General features: G+C 44.6%; 1 long non-coding RNA gene across 8 annotated transcripts in view; it reads left to right on the top strand.

Moving 5' to 3' along the window:
* The window catches only part of LOC114590339 (uncharacterized), a 104,532-nt gene that overhangs the window by 34,053 nt on the left and 57,955 nt on the right, over positions 1-12,524 (top strand). For 4 of the 8 annotated variants that reach the window (XR_013391828.1, XR_013391825.1, XR_013391826.1 and 1 more), the window contains exon 2: positions 6,002-6,043. The exons of 1 other annotated variant lie outside the window; for it this stretch is intronic. This is a non-coding gene — a long non-coding RNA (uncharacterized LOC114590339). Of the gene's footprint in view, positions 1-6,001; positions 6,044-6,643; positions 6,827-12,524 lie in introns of all 8 variants that reach the window. 3 more of the 8 variants (XR_013391824.1, XR_013391823.1, XR_003705038.2) reach the window with 1 other exon arrangement.

The raw sequence follows: 12,524 nt of genomic DNA, 5'->3' as shown, positions 1-12,524 counted from the left end.
TTACATAACAGTTCACACCCTCTTCCTTGAGTTGTTCTGCTAAGGCAAATCGGGGTATGGAGGAGGAAGCTGACAGGCCTCTTCTGTGGGACAGCCCTTTAGTTATTTGAATGGTGTTCTCCTTCCCCACTAAGTTCTTCTCTTCTCCAGGCCAGTAGGAGGTTTGGAACTGATACATGTGTGTAGCCAGCATATGTAGCCTGGATAGCTCAGTTGGTTAGAGCACAGTGCTGATAATGCCAAGGTTGCATGTTCAAACCCCATATGGGGCAGCTGCATATTCCTGCATTGCAGGGGCTTGGACCTCAGAGTCCCTTCCAATTCTATGTGTTTTCAGCCCCCCTGCCCACCCAGCCTAGCTGCTTGGTTTCTCTGCACAGATCTTCAGCCTCTTTTCCATCCAGCAGGGGGTGATGCAAGGAAAGGAACACAGCCGGGAAGGAGGAGCAGAACTGCTTCTCACACAACAGGGTGTCGCCGAAGGAGCTGGTGGTGGTGTCCCCCACCCCTACCAAACAATGAAGTAAGCTAGGACAAGAAAACAAGCTAAATATGGTCTAGCAGTGACACGCCAGCGTCCCAGCTGAGTGCAACTGTATTGGGTATGCCTTGAGAGCAACGCAAAGTCAAGCCAAGCTGCCTCACTGCACACCTTTCTCACAGCCACCATAACCTGGAGTGGCCGCGAGAGCACGGCCTCTCACGCAGAGTGCTAGAGATGATTCGGATTGTTTCTCTCTCTTCCACTTTCCAGTCCTGCCTGTGGAATGATAACTCTGCAAAACACTGGCCTGCCGTCTCCCACTGAATGCTTTGCCTTGGCCAGATATGCATAGCCGGCTGGGTAACTGCTCTTGCTTATAACCGAGAGCCAAAATTCCCCTCTTATTCACTCACAATTATAGCAACAACCAGGGGAGGAGGAGGAGGGGAAGAGTGGTTTTGTAACAGAACAATGCAGGCCTCTCTGATGGCAGAGCCTCTGACTGAGCCCAGGCAGAGATCCTTATGTGATGGGACTATAGACCTAGAAAATGGAATATGCTGGGATGGGTTTCCTGCCTGTTTCTGTGCCAGCCAGAGGACAAGGATTTCTTTTTAGCCAGCAGAGGGCACTGTGGGGAGTTTGAAGGAGAGGCAACTATTAGACTAGGTTTTGTACTAAATGCAAAGAGATGGTAGAAGCAGGGATTTTTGAGGGGTGGGGGTGGGGAGGGAGAGGGGGACTGAGATTGCTGTCTTTTTATTTCAAAACATTGGCGTCTCATACTGGGTACACGCTATTGAATGTTGAACTGCAGTTTGTATACAAGATATAGGGGAAATAGATGTGTGAGAGAACTTGTTGCGGGTGGGTGAAAAAGAAGGAGAGAGTTTTATAAGGCTGGTGGAAGAACCTCTGTTCAAAGTACAGTCTATAAGGCTGGGAGCTTGTGTAGGTTTGGGGAGAGATGTGTGTGTGTGTGAGTCGAACAAATCTAATGTTTGGCTGAGATCTTGGAAAGGTTCACTACATTTGCCTGCTCTGCCTGCTCCCCTGTGGCTGGGATAATTCACGAGGTCACTGTTAGCCCCTGGAGAGAGAGAGAGAGAGAGAGAGAGAGAGAGAGAGCGCACTTGCGTGACTGGGGCCGGGTATGAAAACAATGCAATGAGAAGCTGACTGAAGCACTCCAACGCGTTGGCTTCATTTCATCAAAGCATTCAGATCAAAATCTCACAAGCGGAATGCAAATTGGAAGCAGATTTGGGCACAGCGACGGCAGGCAGGCGTTCAAAGGTAGTGTGTGTGAGCGTGCCTGTGCAAAAATAAATAAATAAAAGGCATAGTTGGAGAAGTATGGTCCTCTTGTCAGCCCCGCCATAAGAGCAGCTCTGCTAAAGATATGGAAAATAGGGGTGGTTCCAGTGTTTTTCCTTTTTCTTTTTTTAATATTCAGGGGTACTCTCACTTTCCTATTCATACTGAAATACTGCCCCTCAATGAAACCAAACTTAGATTCAAAAAAAGGTCTAAGGGTATGCGTACCCCTGCGTACCCACAGAAAAAAAAGCACTGGGTGGTTCTAAGGTGGGGTCCATGTATTGATTCATTGCTATCTGAGCCAGCTTGCAGAGGAAAGAAATAAGACTTGCTGGAAGGCTTTGCAGAAGTTCTTAAGGTTGTGCCCTGAAAGGAGAATGCCTCATTTATTATTGAATTGGATATTTTTGTGGAGAAGGCCTGTATGTAAGAGTGGATTAGGTTTTCCCTTGGGCTCAGTGACATTTGCAGTGACCAAGTGGTGTGACTCTATGAATGGCATGGAGGAAATAAATTTCGCTCTCTCTCTCGCTCTCTCTTCTCAAATGGGCTTATCCACTAGAATCATAGAATTGTAGAATTGGAAGGGACCATGAAAATAGTAGATCCAGGATATGGGGTGGTGTTTCTTCATGCAACACACAGTTAACCTGTGGCAGATTCATTTACAAACTGGATGTTTTGACAGTTATAAGCCCAGACCATATTTTGAAAGGATTCAGTAAACAGGACCTTTTGGATTTGGTGGTTGGGATGACTAGAACACAGGTGGTGGTGGGGGAAACCCCCAGGATGAAAAATAGCAGGTTAGAGCCCATTGGAAGCCTTACTCAAGGATGTTGCTGGCAGTGAAGAAAACTTACTTTTTCACTGGCATAGTATCTACAAAATGTTTCCCAGCAGAGCTAGTTCTTAGAGAACTCTTGCAGTCCCCTGTGGTAAACCCACAGCACCATCAAAACCCCCACTTGTTTGTGGGACACTTTATGGACAATGCTGCTCACATCATCTCTGACATGGAAAGCTATTTTGATATCAGAATCTGTGTTGCAAGAGATCTTGATTTGGGCTTCTTGCAATTGCTTGGATGAGCTGCAGTTGAGTGCAAATAAGGGTGCAGACCAGGCACTTGAAGAGCTTTGAGTCATAACATGTCCACTTGAGCCTTGCCCAAGGTTGGCTGGACTGGTCAGTAGAATAGTCAATGCCTTTTGTTCAGTAGATCTTGAGCTTGCCACATTGAAAGAGGCTGTGGCTCAACCCCTGGTATGCATTAGGGCCATGCATGAACTCCTGATCTGTTTCTGGAACCGATCCAATTCTTTGGAGCAGCCCCAAACTGATCTGGGTCAATCTGGGGCTGAGTTGACCCATACCTGGGCCACAAACCATTTTGGGTGTCTTGTACAGTTGTGCAGCCAGGAATGGGGGAGAAGGACATGCATGTAGACTGCCTAAGCATCTTCTCTCCCTCATCTTCTTGCCACCAGACACCCCACCACCATGTGGCAGTCCCAGATCACTCCAGGTAGACCTGAACTGAACTGAGGTGATCCAGAGCTGACTCAGCCTGATTCAACTGAATCCTGAGTTGACCCAAATTGACCCATTTCAGTTTGGTATCCAGAATATATATTTATATTTAGAATCCCCTGGCTTCAATCATTATAGGCGAGTCTCAGATTTCCCATTAGTAGGCAAAGTTGTGGCATCCTCCAGGTATTCCTGAATGAAACTAGTCTAGATTCTTTTCTGTCTGCTTTGAACCCTGATTGCCTTGGTTGCCCTGATGGATGAATTATACTGATATAATCAGCGATGGTATTCTTCCTGGACCACCTTTTAGGATTGCAAGATTGAGGCACCATTTTGCAATCAGTTTTCTCCATTTTGGACAGCAGGTTTCAGAATGTAGTGCTGGAGAGCCACTGCTCCTTCCCATACGAATTATTCTCCAGGGTTAAACAACATTTAATTTTTGTCTCCCCCGCTCTTTAACACCTCCATGAAATTGTTGGGAGAGGTTGTCGGAAGGTATTGGATGAGATGTCACCCAACTCTATCCTTTTTATCAGATTCAGGTGTGAGTGAGTGTCTCAAATCCGTGATGGGCAGAATGAGGGTAAAGAAACTTCAGCTCAGACAAGACGTGACTGTTACTCCAGGCTGTCACTATTTTATGGGAGGGATTTGAGCTCACACTGGAAGATTAGGTTTGTGCAGTTAAAGTAGGGATTCAAGTGCTCTGTCACCACAGTGCAACAAATCCACGTATTAAAAAAGAACAGACTGTTTTGCAGTTAAGAAAGTGACTGGGAAATGCACCGAATGGTGTGGAATGAACAAATAATCATTGGAAAGGCATGTAACCACCATGCGAGCAATTCAGGAAGAATGCTGATTTTCATATAACCTCCCTGCAAATAACATAGAATGAATACTCAATAAAGACTGGACACAGTCTAACAACTCTGTAAGCTCCGAACAAACAAATCAGGATAAATGCTCTATGAATGTTGGAGGAGCCTAGAAATGGGCCAGATATCCCCTACACACACACTTTTGCAGGATCATTTATCCCCCATGACAGTCGGGGGGGGGATTTTTTGGCCACTTCCAGGTGGACGGTAACAAAAACAAAAATGGGAGCTTGCCATGTTGAGAAGCGGTAACAGCAGACTCAGTTTTTTAAACTAAAAAAGCGCTCTTCTGCCACTTCAAGTGACAGTGGAGCTGGAAACAACAGGGTGGCAGCCATTTTGAAAAACAAATATGTAATGCCCCAGGGAGAATAAATGCATCATAATTTTTATGATGATTGATTGGTTGATTGATTAAGACTGCTGATTTATTTGATGCTTTCTACCAGAGTCTCAAAGCAACTTAGAACAATAACATTAATACAGATATACAATCCGTAAAATATAAAATAATTAGTAATGTGCTCAAAGTGGTGGTCTACTAATAGCAATTAAAGAATAAAAAAAATACCCTTTCCCCCCATATTCTTATACAAAAATAATCATTAAAGATCCCCAGTTAAATAGCTCCAGTATTAACATGGAATGAATGAAAACATCTGATTTAGTGCCATTCCCATTTGGGCATTTTATAGCCGGAGATTGCTATGATGCTGGGCTGCTGCTTACAGCTCTGTGATGGTGGAGCTTTCTTTGGGAGGAGGGAAGATATATATAAGTGGAACCCTCTGCTGCCTCTTTTCAAAATGGTAAGCCCCCAACCCCTGGGCATTTTAATTTTTCATTACCACACTCCCAGTGCTGTGATTGGGCATGATGTTTGGCCCACCTCCAAACTCTGAAAATAGAGGAAGGCTCAGGGCCAAATACCAGGAATCACATGCTCACCTGAGGACCAAGCTCATAGAGAGGTGGTACTTTTTTGTGCTGATGGGCATTTTCAGCTGTTTGATTTTTGATTAGACATTTACCTTGAATTTATTATCTGCTTTTGTTATTTTAAATTATGTTTAATATTTTTATAGCATACACTGCCTTGATACATTTTAAGATGTGGCGGTGGTGGTGTCTGTCCACCTATAACTATCTCCTACAAGCTGAGTAATTCAAAAAATATTGACTTACTGATTATCTGGGCGACAAACTAGACGCGGCGATAGAGATGCAAATAGTAGCTGTGGAGTGCATGTAGGAGTAGCAGCGTGGGGAAACAGGGTGGCAACCTTCCCCACTCTTGCTGATGAAAACCCTCTCTGAAACTGTTACTTGCCCTATTAGGGAAAACATATGCGTCAGCATATGTGCTCACACAACTCCAATCATTATTTTTAGTGGTACGCTAACTGAACTAGTTATTGTGCTAATTTCTGACTTTTGTGTGATTGGTGGATGTAGTGGTAAATCTGGTGTAATCTGACACATGCACACAAACGCCCCTCCAATGATATTCTATCCATCTCACTGTGATTTTTTTTTATTTATTTTTTTTACCCAAGAGGCAAAAGACACCATATTAAGTATGAGTGTTCCCATCCGTCCCTGGAAGGAAATCTGTGTATTATCTCCCATACGTCCTATTAATCTTCTGTATTGCTGTTTTGACTACCATTTGGGTTGATCAGCTGCTAAAAAACAACAACACCCTGGATAGATGCAGCGGTTTCTAGTTATGCTTTTTATTAAAAAAAAAAAAGATTTTGTGTGTTTCTTCTTCTAGGGTTCTGTGGAGAGAGGAAGGGGCGTTTCAGACACTCCCTTGGTAAGCATGCAGAAACGAAAGAAAAGAAAAGGCATCGCTGCAGACTGTTTGCTCGCAGAACCCTGTTTCCATGGTGACATTCATTGCAGTGTATGTATATGTGAGCCAATAGTGCAAGCCTGAAATGTACTGTACAGGGGAGGAAAACCTCCCTGTCCTCATTGAGATGCATCTGAGAGTGTTGCTCTGCTGAAGGGGAATCCCGGTTTCAAACGGAGGAAACCCTGGCTCAGCCTTACCTGCCAGAGGAGAAGGAGCTGAAACAGGTGGAAAACAGTGTGTGTGTGTATTTATATATATATATGAGAGAGAAATCAGGAAAGGGCCTCCATTCTGGCTGTCCAGTATTTTTTTGGGGGGGGGGCAGGAAGTTACACACACACACACACACACACACACACACACACACGAGCTAGGATAATACATCATCTCCCCCCACCCTCACCCCCACAAATAGAAGTTACTTAAGGCCTCATTTTCCTCCCATCCTCAACCCCACCCCCCACCAATACTGCCGGACTCATTCTCGGTGATTACAAGTATCTCTCCCGGAGCAAATAATTATAGAATTAAAACCCAATCCTTTTGGTCCCTTAATAGCTTTAGCCAATCTGTCAGCGTCTGCCTCTGTGCGATGGGGGAAGAAGAGGCAGGAGAGAGCTGTTATGTAAGACCTCAGCGGCACGCGAACTCCCTTCCTCATCACTAGTCACATCCCTGAGAGAGCTTTGCTCTCCGGAACCTTCCAAACTACCCACCGCCATCATCCAGCCGCATGCCAAGGTAAGCCTGAGGTGCCGTGTGGTGATTGTTAAAACACCACCAACAGCAGCAATAAAAACAGCCCAAAGCTTGGGGCTTTGAGATCACTTTGGACCTAATTTCATATATATGGTACGTCTCCAGTTCTCACACAACCCTGTCAGTTTCCCCCTGAAACACACACCTTAGGGATTCATGGATGTTTTATGAATTCTGCTGATCCAGTTTTAAGGGAGGGGGAAACCTACTTTCCCATGCGTATGCTCTGAAGGCATACATTAGGAGATTGGGGTGGGTCTGCGAAGACGCACCATGATGTTATATTGTTAAGGCTAAACAAATCTCAGCATGGCTGGTTAGTGACTTATTAGGAACGGCTTTTTTTCAGCTGGAACTCACTGGAACTCTGTTCCGGCACCTCTCAGGTGAGCGCTATTGCCATTACGGTGGTACCTCGGGTTACATACACTTCAGGTTACAGACTCCGCTAACCCAGAGATAGCACCTCGGGTTAAGAACTTTACCTCAGGATGAGAACAGAAATTGTGCTCCAGCGGCGCGGCAGCAGCGGGAGGCCCCATTAGCTAAAGTGGTACCTCAGGATAAGAACAGTTTCAGGTTAAGAACGGACCTCCAGAATGAATTAAGTTCTTAACCCGAAATACCACTGTATAAGAGAACCAGAGAGGTGTTCATAGTGAGTTCCAGCACCTCTTTTCCCAGAGAAATAGCACTGATTAGGAGACACTCCCACCCCCCACACCCGGAAGCTGTTCTGAGTTTTCCAAAGGAAGATCAGAATGGAAAAGCATAATTGTATACATTTCATGAATCATCACCCAGATCTGTGTGCTCCCTGAGTCCAAACAAATAAGCTTCCACCATGACTCCATCTGCTCTGAGATTCAGGTAAGTTCGTTTTCCTGACCTTTAGCAGGCTCTTGTCCTGGGGGAACCCCTAGCAATACTTGCCACAATTGCAGAGCTCCTAAGGGAATTCTGAGAGGAATTGCAGGAGTGGAAAGAGGGTGGCGGAAAGCTGTTCCTATAAAAGAAAACCGCATCTCATTTCCACCCCAGTATCACCTGATATTCCAGGGACGATGGTTGAAGGAGATGTTTAATGACATATAACAGGATAAGGAAAAGGCAAGGAACATACCCACAGCAGAATTAAATGAAACCATAAGCCTCTCATGTTCACGGCGCTATTCGGCTTGAGGCAGTAGATTACCTTGGAGTGTGCCAGCTCCCTGAAGGCAAGGAACTTCCCCTTTATTAATTTATTCAAACCTTTCCGTATTGAATAGCAAGATGTTTCACAGGATAAAATCAGTGCAGCGAAACAACAACGTAGGAAAAAATACCAAAGATATCCAACATTTTCAATAGAATGGGCACTAAAATAATTACACCTCATACTTATCCAGAATGAAAGATGCTACCTCGTTCTAGGTTTGTGCCTTTCCCTTTGTTTTGTGCACTCTCTCTCTCACCCACACCCACACCCACACACCTCTCTTCCATAACTAGCCTGGTTGTATACAGCCCCAATCTTCCATTATTTTGGCTTTAATGTATATTAGTTGTACGTGAAACATATGAATTAGCTGCAGTGGTTCCTAGGTCTGATTAGTGCTTACATTTCAAAATTTCCAAAAGGGCAAGATCAAAGTTGCTCTCTGGTTCAGGCAAACTATAGATTGCCATGATGTCCAAACCAGGCAAATGATGGTTTGTGCAAACCATGGTGTTTGCGTGCAAACCATAAAATTTGCTTCCAAGCCAGAAAAGAGAAGCAATTCTGGTTTGAAGTGGGTTTTCAGTTCCAGAGGAAAATTACAGTACACATGATTCAGATGTTACAGCAAACTATGGTTTGATCAAATCAGACAGGAAGGAAATTTAAGCACATAAAGGCAGTTGTAAGAAACTGAGCCAAATTATAATGGATGTCTGGGTGTGTGTGTGTGTGTATACACACACACACACACACACACACACACACACACACACACACACACACATATAACCAGCTCTATTATGGACATTTTCTTTCTTTCAATTCACACTCAAAATCAAGCAACATTTTTTGTTCTTGTTACATTTCCATGAATGCATGCATTTACATTTTGGATCATTATCATTAGGCATTGTTAGAACACTTCTGATACCTTGACAAAAGTGTGAAGAACTTGGAAAAGCTTCCCCTTCCCTTTGTTGTGCGTTGCTTGGAACAAAATGTTGGAAATTCAGCTGAGGGTGGCAATGTGGCTGTTTCCCTCTGATGTGATTGGTGAAGCTCCTATTCAGTGTAGTGTGTGAGAGAGGAATCTCAGAGCCAGTAGCCAAATATGGCCCTCTAGGTTTCTCTGTCTGGCCCTTGGCACTCTCCCCAGGCCATAACCTTCACCAGCCCTAGCTTGCACCATCCTTGGATTCCGCCCCCCCCCCCAAGGTGGAATGCGTCCTTGAACTCTGATAATGAGGCAATAGTGGGTGGATCAAGAAATGTAATTTTTACTTTTGTACGGTAGGCTAGTTCCTGCACTCAAACACCCCTCTCTATCCTCCATGCAGCCAAGCAAAAGGCATCATCAGAGTTCAAGGACATATACCAGCCAGGCAAAACCACTCATGGAGGGTGCCAAGTAGGGTTGGCAAGAGGTGTGGGAAGTGTCCTGAGGCAGAAGGGCTTAGAGGGCCACATTGCTTCCCCACCAGGCCTGAGGTACCTTCCCCTGCTATAGAAACTGATGCTGGCATGCAATGTGAGTACTGGCCAGATCCTGATTATGACTGGTGGGGTAGCCCCACATTCCTGACCCTACTGCTATCTTGACGCAAAGACTGGTTGAGAATTGCCAGGGTGGGTGATGGTTGCTGGAGAAAACTAGATTTAGATATAGTGCGAACTTGGATAGGTTTGTGGAAGAGGAATTTGCAGTTCTGTTCAGCTCTTTAGATAATAATATATGGGAATATTTCTGGCTGTACTTTCAATCTTCAGCCCTGTTGTGGTATTTTGCGAACCCAAGATATTGAACTCTGGCAGCAAGAACAACAACAACCTGAGGATATCTTCCTACTATAAAATTGACAAAACTTTTTAGTAAATTCCTGCTGGGAGTTCTGATGATGGCAGGTGGTGAGGAAGTGCTTTCCGCTGTAGGTTTGCACTGTGCCTGCATATGTAGTTTATATCTACAGCCACTTGTCCACTTTTCCTGTTTCAACGGGAAGCAAATGGGAGGTAAAGCTTGTCTGAGCTCTTGGTCTTGTTCCTTGGCAAGGAACGCTTCCAGAAAAACATCTAACAATCCCACCCTGGACAAAGCTGAAGTTCATCTTTCTTTCTTCACTTCGTTTTCTGTTATTCTCATCATAATTAATGCCATTTGGGTAGCTGAGCTATGCAAGAGCTTGAACTGTCTATGCTACGCCCTCTCTCTTTCTCTCTGTGTGTACACACACACACACACACACACACACACACAGAGTTCAGTTACAACATGCTGCTTGTAATCTGCTTTAATCTCTTTCCTGGACTGGAAGGAAATGCCTGGCTTGCGGACGCATGGCTCTGCCAGACGTGTGGCTCTTGGCTGTATCGGAGGCAGAAGAATTACCCTGTTCCCTGCCCTGACCTTTGCTCAAAGTATGGCTTGGCTTTGGTTCACTGAGGAAAGTGTTTACACAGGTCTGGCTCAAATGCTTTTTAATAAAGCCTTCAGCCCTTCTAAGGCATTGTCCTCTGATAAACCCAAGCATACATTCCGGGCAGGGCAGTGGTGCGGGAATGCGAGAGAACTGACCCCTCTTCAGTTTGTGCACCAAAACACTATGAACTTTGCTGCAGGACTGAAAATGAGTTTCAGGTCAGCTGAAACTACAAGTTCCATGTGTAGTCTGAAATGCCATCCTGATGTATTCGCAGTTGGTGTGTGTGATACTTCTTTGCCAGGCTGGTGTATATATATATATGTGTATATGTGTGTGTGTGTGTGTGTGTGTGTGTGCGTGTGCGTGTGTATATATATATATATATATATATATATATATATATATATATATATATATATATTTGCTTTCGTAGATTTTCACGGGTACAGGAATGCAGGTTTTGGTGTCCTCGGGTGTCTTCCCGTGTAAAAGATGGGGTGTCTAGGCGACGTTTCGACGAGGTCTCACTCGTCATCTTCAGGCTGGTGCTTTCGGCTTCTTGTTACTGGAACAGAGCAGGATCTCAGTGTTTGAGTTCCTATAAATACTGTTGAGGAGGTGTGTTGTATAGCCTCCAATGTTCTGGGCAGAGAGGAAGTTCCCAGGCTAGTGTGCCTTTTCTTCTTTTGTTCCTTAATTACTTGAGGGATATCTTGAGTGATTTCTTGAGTGATATCCTGAGTACCACTTAGGTGGGTCATTAGGTGTGGATTAGTTGCTAAGGCCTTTGTGTCTTGACCTCTTGAACTTTGTGAAGAGTTTTTCTGAGAAGATGGCTGTACTGAAATTAGTTGTGCTCTGGCTTGGCTTCGTGTATAGGGGCGAGCTGTGGTTTTGTGGCCTGTGCCAGCCAGATCTGTGTAGGGATTGCAGGGGGGTGCAGCATCCGGAGGTGCCACCATGGTTTGGCTACTGGATGGTGTCTGTAATTTATCTGTGGAGAGGGTCTGGGTTTGGATCTGGTGTGGTTGATTGGTGATGGCGTTCTGTGTGCCTCTGGCTCTGGTGTCAGTTTTTGTGGGGAGGGCTAATTTCCAGATGTCTGGCAAGCGGGATGTGTCGTCACGCTTGTTCATGTTGTGAGGGTGTTTCTCTATCTCGATGGCTTCCATGATTATTCTCTTGTGGTGATGTTCCATGTTAAAGAGCAATTTGGAATCTGCAAAATTAATTTCGTGTCCTGTTTCTTTCATGTGTTGGAAAAGAGAGGAAGTTTTTTCTTCTTTTTTGACGGCATTCTTGTGTTCTGCAATACGTGCATTTATTCGTCTGTTTGTTTGTCCAATGTACGTGGCTGGGCAGACTTTGCAGGGTATTTCATAGACCCCTTGGTTTTCCAACTGGATTTTATCCTTGGGGTTTCTGAGGATATTGGCTATTTTTTGGTTGGTGCAAAAGGCTGTTTTGATATTGTGTTTATGGAGGATTTTGCTAATTTTATCTGTAGTGCCCTTGATATAAGGAAGGAGGGCCATGCCATTGTTTTCTTCTGTGTCTTGGTTTTTGGGGGGTGTTTCTTTTTGGATTAGCTTCATAACCCTGTTTTGCTGGTATCCATTGGCAATTAACACATTTGAGAGATTCTGTAACTCAGTTGTCAGGTGGTCTTTGTCAGCCAGGCGTTTGGTTCTGGAGATGAGAGTCTTGGCTACGGAGTTTATTTGTGCAGGGTGGTGGTGTGATTGTGCATGTAAGTAGCGGTTGGTGTGTGTTTTTTTCCGGTAGATAGTGTGTCCTAGGGAGCCATCAGGTTTTTTGTAGATTAGGACGTCAAGGAAGGGAAGTTGGTTGTTGGCTTCTATTTCCATAGTGAATTGTATTTTGGGGTGTAGGCTGTTGAGATGTGTGAGGAAGCTGTCCAGTTTTTCTTTCCCGTGTGGCCAAATTAGAAAGGTGTCGTCAACATATCTGAGCCAAAGTTTGGGTTTGTGTTCTGACTTGTCTAAAGCATTGGTTTCAAAGTGTTCCATGTACAGGTTTGCGATGACCGGTGAGA

Source organism: Podarcis muralis, chromosome 2 (assembly GCF_964188315.1).
Source record: "Podarcis muralis chromosome 2, rPodMur119.hap1.1, whole genome shotgun sequence".
Taxonomy (NCBI): Eukaryota; Metazoa; Chordata; class Lepidosauria; order Squamata; family Lacertidae; genus Podarcis; species Podarcis muralis.
Note: the sequence above shows the minus strand (reverse complement) of the source record. Positions and strands in the feature narration are given on the sequence as shown.